This window comes from Seriola aureovittata, chromosome 24 (genome assembly GCF_021018895.1).
Source record: "Seriola aureovittata isolate HTS-2021-v1 ecotype China chromosome 24, ASM2101889v1, whole genome shotgun sequence".
NCBI classification, from domain to species: domain Eukaryota; kingdom Metazoa; phylum Chordata; class Actinopteri; order Carangiformes; family Carangidae; genus Seriola; species Seriola aureovittata.
In genome coordinates this window covers 5,162,782-5,169,724 of record NC_079387.1, presented here as the reverse complement: position 1 = coordinate 5,169,724, position 6,943 = coordinate 5,162,782, and the positions used below count along the sequence as shown (strand labels likewise).

Below are 6,943 nucleotides of genomic sequence, written 5' to 3'. Positions count from 1 at the left end.
TCAGCGCCGATTGGATGGAATCGACTCAGGAAAGTGAGTGTTGTTCCTATTAGCTAATAGTGAATTAGTAAAGCGCGGGAAATTTCCGCATCATTGCTTGGAAAATGGAAACAACAGTGCATTACCAATTGTGAAAAGTAACTAAGTATATTCACTCAAGTACAGTACTTGAGTACCACGTTGAGGTACTTTTACGTTACTTTCCATTTTATGTTACTTCGACTTCTGCTTCACTACATTTCAGAGGTAAATATACTAGTTAGTCCACTACATTTGATTGAAAGCTACAGTTACTCGTTACTTTTCGGGTTTAGATTTAACATTAAAAAACATGTTGAGTTTTAAAAACGAAAAATTATTATTGAGTAACCTACCCAGCTCCACCTCAACCTGCTCAAACAGGTAAATATGCATTACTCATAATAATTTAATAATACAATAATGTATTTTTCCCCCAGGGGCCATTTTTCTTGGCTACCTAGCAAGTCATCTTACTTTACTTACTAATTCTCTAACACCTTACTAGGCTACTTTTACTTAAGTAAGGTAGACTTTTAGTTGTGATAGAGTATTTTCACACTGGTATTTTTAAATAGGTAAAGGATATGGATGCTTATCTTCCACCAATATTGTTTATGACTCCATAGAAGAAGTGGTTAGCTAAAATTACTGTAGCTGAACAGGGCTGTAGCCAGGATGTTATAAAGATTGAGCTCATGTAGTCCTTGCTAAACTTTTGTTAATTATTTTGATTTTTTCATATTTAATTTATTGAGTTAACTGTTCAATCATATTTTCTATACATTTGATATACCAACACAAACAGTAAATGCTGTATGTTTCAAACCCCCTCCACACTGCCACAAATACAGTTGTGGGGGAGACAGGATTTAAATTTACCCTTCCAAAAAGGTGAAATGTCCTTTTGTGTTAATTCACATATATAGAATGTAATATTATAAAGGCTGAGGGGTAATAATACTGTATTAAGATACTGGGAAGTATTTTTCTTTTAAGTATTAAGCGAATAGGAGAAAAAATGTCATAATCATAATTTATCACCTAATTGAAATTAGATTATATGATACATATTTGAGTGAAAAATTCTTGACAAATATCCTGACATATGTGGCATCTTTAGAAACATTATAATCATGTTACAAATGCAAAATAAGTCCCTTTATACATACAGATATTTCATGTGTTTTATGTGATTAAAATACAAGTTATATAGGATTTAACCATAGTGTGGAGTGAACATATTTCTCCACTAGATGGCAGCCAAGCTTTATTTAGTGATTTCTGCAAAGTAGTTTTCTCAATTAGCCCTGCATACCTCTGCAAATGAAGTCATTTGTATGTTTCTAGCTCAGAAAGGCTATCAAAAAGCTGCTAGCGTTAAAACAGATAAGTAGATGTTTGCTTGTGTCTCATTTGCTCTATATCAGTATCATAGTCCATTTGTTGTCCATTTTATTCTTCTGATGTAGTATTAATTTTATCACAACCCACAAGTTTCAGTGGATGATCCAAAGTTAGTTTTCACGTGATATAGATTTGTGTCAGACATATAAAAACTGGAAAAAAGATATGCCAACAGGTAGGTTTGGTCTACATCCATGTGTGTGCAGTATTCACCTTGGTCTCTCTCACATGACCCCCCTATGTATCTCCAGAACTGACTATGTCATTTAATGGGCGTGCAGGTTTTGTGAGCAGAAAATATCCACACACACACACACACACACACACACACACACACACACACACTCATGTGAAATCCCAGACAGTTATTAATATTATGGCAACTCTCTTTTCAGACATACAGAGGCACACTCCTGTTCCTAGGCTTTAACTATTACAGAGTTTATTTGGTCAGTTTTGTCTCATGACAGCACCCCTACTGGTCTGAGTTAAACCTGTAATTTGCTACCGTTCACAGGGCTGCAGCACTTCAGACCTCCGCTGCCGTGAATCTGCATCATCTCCGTCTCTGAAGGCAGACAGCTTAAATCAGCGGGGATCCCATGATGAGACAAAAGTGAAAGGTAAGCTCGACATTCATTTGATCGCATTAATTAACTGTCTTTTTAAAGTGAGCTATTGAAAGAACTTAGCCCGTTCATTATCGTTTTTTGTTCCATTTAGCCCCGACGTTGAAAGAATTAACACCGGTCTCCATTTAAGAATGAAAGTTTTATTGTTGCCGAGCTTTCTGGAAAACACATATGAACATGAAACATTTAAAAAACCTTTTGTTCGGGACCACTTTCCCATTCGGCTTCACCACAGAGCAGTTACTGTCGGAGAAGGACATTTAATTGAGGAAAAGATAATGCTAGAAACAATTTCTTGAAGTTGACAGTTAGTTAAAGTAAAATGTAGCTCATGCCATTAATGTTATCATTTTTATTTTAATTCACTTTATTGCTGCTTATGTAAAAAAAAATTAAAAAAAAAAGGAAAAAAGAAAACTAATTCTACTTTAAATCCGACATATTAGCCGATAGCATTCACTCAAATATCAGAAAATGTAAAGGAATGTAGGTGACAGACAAGTGCTTAACAAAACTTTGGATACAGGCTATTCATGGTTGGCTGCTGCATAACAATCGTTATATTAAACAAAGCTCTTGTTTAATCTACAGGAGTTTTAGAAATAATCCTAGGTGATGATAACTGGGCTTTGTTGCATGCTCTGGTAGTGGAGTGCAAAAAACAAGCATAAATTTCAAATATTTCCATTATTTCTTAAAATCTGATGGTAAATTCAACTGAGAGTATCTACTTTTACTGATTTGCTGTAAATTCAAGAAAGCAGATCCTCATTATTCATGAACATAAAAAAGTAATTTCTTGTATGGCGATAAAAAAAACTGCCACATTTTAGTGGAGATTGGTGTACCTCTTCTACTTAATGTTAAAGGTGGCAGTTTGCAGAAGTGCAATAATTCTATGATAATGAACACTTTACAATAAATTATCCATGTCAAGTTCAGGTTTACTATTAATTATATAAAAACATGACAGCTAATTCTGATAAAGTTTAAAATAAGCTTATGATTTGCTCCAGTTTTTGCACTCAGTTTTCAAATGGTGTAATGTGCACATGCAGACTACAGCTAAATTCTCTCCGTTCTCAGTCCGTTACATGTAGTTCTCTGTTTATACAAGGGAATAATAAGCTCAGCATCAAAACTGATGGAGCCTGGGTCTTCTTGTCTCTTCCATTTCTGAAATTTGTTGTAGATATTCATGTAATTCAGGATGAACCCTGGTGGCCCCTGAGCCTTTCCTCCCTTAGCATTACACCAGACATACTTGCCTGTAAAGTGCTGATTCTTCAGTATGTTCTGTAGCACACATTTTATCATCCACAGCAGCAACAGAATAGAATCATTCTCAGTAAATTGTTTGCTTCCTCCAACACATTTCTATTAAACAGTTATAGATAAATAGTTATATATAATCTGTAATCTGTCTATAAATACTCAAACATTTGTCAACTCTTTAATTTCTTGGGTCATCATGAGAAGTTCAATGCAGGTTACTGCCAGGAAAAAGTTGAGAAACCCTCCTTTTAGGCTGTTTATAGTGCAAATATGATTGTTGCTTTGCAGTTACCAACTTTTGCAGCAAGCAATGTGTGGCTGTCCGGGCCGAGGCGTTACTGTTGCTGTATCACACTGACATCACTCTTCCTTCTTGTCTCCATTGCTGTTGTTGGTAAGACTAACAATAAGCAGTGCATGAATTCGAGAAAGAGCAGCAAGTTTAATTTTCATCAGTGAATTGTCAAGCTCAGTACATACAGTATATTGGTTAAAATACGAAATATCAGCTGATGTATCAAACTCTCTAATATCAGTATTGGTTTGGTTTAAAAAGTCCAGTATCTGCTGAGCTATAACTGATAATGTTTTAATGCTTCACATGTTATTCAAGTGCTCCCTGACATCCTTGTTACAACTGGTTTCTTTTCTTCTCCGATATGTCATTGCCAGGTTATTATTAATTCCACAGTAAAATGAATGGAAACCAATGGCTACTTGAAAGGCAGGAAAAACATGTTAAAAATGTAAAAGCATGTAGCAGGCCATCACTGAGAGATTAAGACCCATCATGTAGGAACTATCAGAATTATATATTGTTAATTAATGGTCAAAAATTTTACTTTAGCGCTTTTATTTTATTTTCTGGCACATTTTAAATGTCAGCTTTAAACCTACTGAAAACAGAGCTGCTAAGCGTCTTCCACTACCTACAAGGACTTACTGCTGCTGATAAATAACCCCTAAATGGAAGTGGCATTAAATCATTAAATCGGACGCCTGGATGTGTTACCCACAGACCTCCACAGTTTCACATGAGGTCAGGCTGAAGTGGAAAAGGAGAGAAAGATGGATTAGGCAAGCGAGAGCAAGTTTAGTGCTGAAGGGGCTGATGGACAGGCGGCTGGGTGTTAAGGTTTTCTCCACTCACGCAGCCCAGACTCCACAGACGACTCTCTGACTGTGTGTGAGTGTGCTCAGCCTTTATTTATGCAGGGATAGTTGTTTGAACTATATGTTTCTCCTGGAAAACGCAGTAGAAAGCTGCAACCCTCCTACGTCTGCGAATGAGCATTTGCCGTTTAGCATCTCGCATGTTTCTCAACAGTTCTGCTTCAATTCAGGGATTTAAACGAGCAACCTTTCAGTCAAAAGTTAGTGACAGTTTTGGTAAGGAGTTTGCGGCCATGACACCAATTGGTCAAGAAATAGCTCAAAGGCCAACTGCTCCTAAAAACCACAATTTCATTTTTACATTTCTATTTCTACACAAGTAAATAAACAAGTTATGGAGAGTAAATAAGGTTTGGGGGTGTCAGACTCAGAATATACCTTTCTTCTTCACTTTGATGGCGCTTGGCTAGCACCTTCCACTTGCTCCAAGCCTTTATGCTAAGCTAGGCTAGTCCTAGACCTACGTTAAGCTAGGTGAATTTGATACCTCACATTTACCATATTTCTCGTAACTTTTTACATTAACATATTTCCCAGAATGTCATAGTGTTTAACCTTGATTCTCCATCACTGGGCATCTTAACTCTGTTTTTGTTTGTGTGTGTGTGTGTGTGTGTGTGTGTGTGTGTGTGTGTGTGTGTGTGTGTGTGTGTGTGTGTGTGTGAGTGTGTGTGTGAGTGTGTGTGTGTACGTGTGTGTGTGTGTGTGTGTGTGTGTGTGTGTGTGTGTGTGTGTGTGTGTGTGAGTGACTCCTGTAAGCAGAGTTTTATTGCTCCAGTAGAAAGGTAAACCTCAGTGACTGCAGGGTTTTCAAAAATCAACACAGCCAGGCTTGTTTAAAACGGCGCAAACTGAAGGTTTGAAGTATTAAAAGTCAATATTTCTTTGTGACACACAGACTCCGTTTCACAGTGAAGCGCTATGTAATGGACAAGGCATCCATTGAGGGCTGTGACATGGGGGTTGCGGGTGGGGGTCGGGTGCTGATTTTGGGGGTTAAGAGTTGTTGGGTAACCACTGCAGGCATCCTTTGCAGCTGGTTGTGGATTAATGGAAGTCACTGGAGATTAACTGGTATTCTTTTTTAATTCATAAACAAATATGTAGAATAGGACCAGGACTTGATCAGGTGTACATTTTCAACCTTGTCTCCTACAAAACATGCTTCTATGCTGCGAATGTGCTAAAAGAAAACATAATTTTCGCCTATATTACGTTCAATGGAAATATATATTTTTTGATTTTCTCATTAGAGTTGAAACACTTACTGGATTAACCAATTAGTCATTCAGGAAAAACTTAATTGGCAACTATTTTGATAATCAAATAATTAAATAATAATATTCTTTGATAGTAAACAAAATTTCTTTGAATTTTGACTTTAATTGTGGGAAATTGTGGCAGAAATTAATCTTTGTTATGTTCATAAAAAGTTAATCAAAACAGTAAAAAGTTACTTAACTATACAGTTGGTTCAGTATCAGCGCTCTGATCAACTTCATTCCCAGACACAACTGCCAGCTGTTTTCAGCAAACAGAGCTCTGTAAACAGACTGTATGCTACCTGCCCAGCCCCAAACAGCAGTCAGAGACAGTTGGTGACTAGCTGGTGAGGGAGGGAGCATTTCGCAGCTAAAGAGCCAGATGTTTCCCTCAGCAGCTGGAGTAGAGCTAAGCAGAGCTAAAAGGAGAGTAAATATTGGACTTCAGGTGGCCAGAAACATGACTCCAAATGAATAATACCATTGTTCCTTAACTGCTGGATGTGTAAATAAAAATCAGTTTTCAATTTTTAAAAGTTAAGTTGAAATACGTCAGTGTTTGGCATGTGTAGCTAAGACATTTAAGTGACCTTTTAAGCTTGTGAGTAGAGGGAGTGAAAACTGCTCAGAACAGCTGCTTGATTTTAACTGCAGATCTTGTGGAGGCAAACACAGGTGGTTGAAAGAGCCCTAAACAAATACTGTCTGTGAATCATACAAGGTGATATAACAGTTACTATCATATTCACTGGTTTTAGTTGAAGTGTAGTCCATTGTCCTCTGTAGTATTAACAGCTGGCCATCTTTAACCGGCCCTGGTTTGGCTTTTCCTCAGCTCTCCCCTGCACCTCTCTGTGCCTGTAATCTTTCAGCCTCAGCAGTGACAGAAGGGCTGTAAAAACAGAGCCGGAGGAGGTCATCCTGAAGTTTGCACAGGAGCGAGCCATTCATCCTCTCAGGGGGGTTTGGTACTCTGCTGTGGCGAGGCTGAGGCTGAGAGAGATGAATCTCCTGCTCTGTAACGGTTGGGGATGAGGCCGGGAAAAGTTATTTGTGTCTTACGCTCTGCTGGGTGCGCGGGAAGCTAAACGAGCCTGTCGTTTTTCAGTGGATGTGATTAATTGGTGCTATTAATTTCCAAATGAGAGGTCACCCCTTTGTCTTCTCAGATTGGCA

General features: G+C 37.8%; 1 protein-coding gene across 1 annotated transcript in view; it reads left to right on the top strand.

Annotated features, from left to right (window-relative positions):
* The first annotated feature begins 1,817 nt into the window (after window positions 1–1,817).
* The window catches only part of LOC130165403 (semaphorin-5B-like), a 39,220-nt gene continuing 34,094 nt past the window's right edge, over window positions 1,818–6,943 (top strand). The window contains exon 1 of the mRNA XM_056370649.1: window positions 1,818–2,048. The gene's annotated coding sequence lies outside the window, so the exon portion shown is untranslated. The remainder of the gene's footprint in view (window positions 2,049–6,943) is intronic.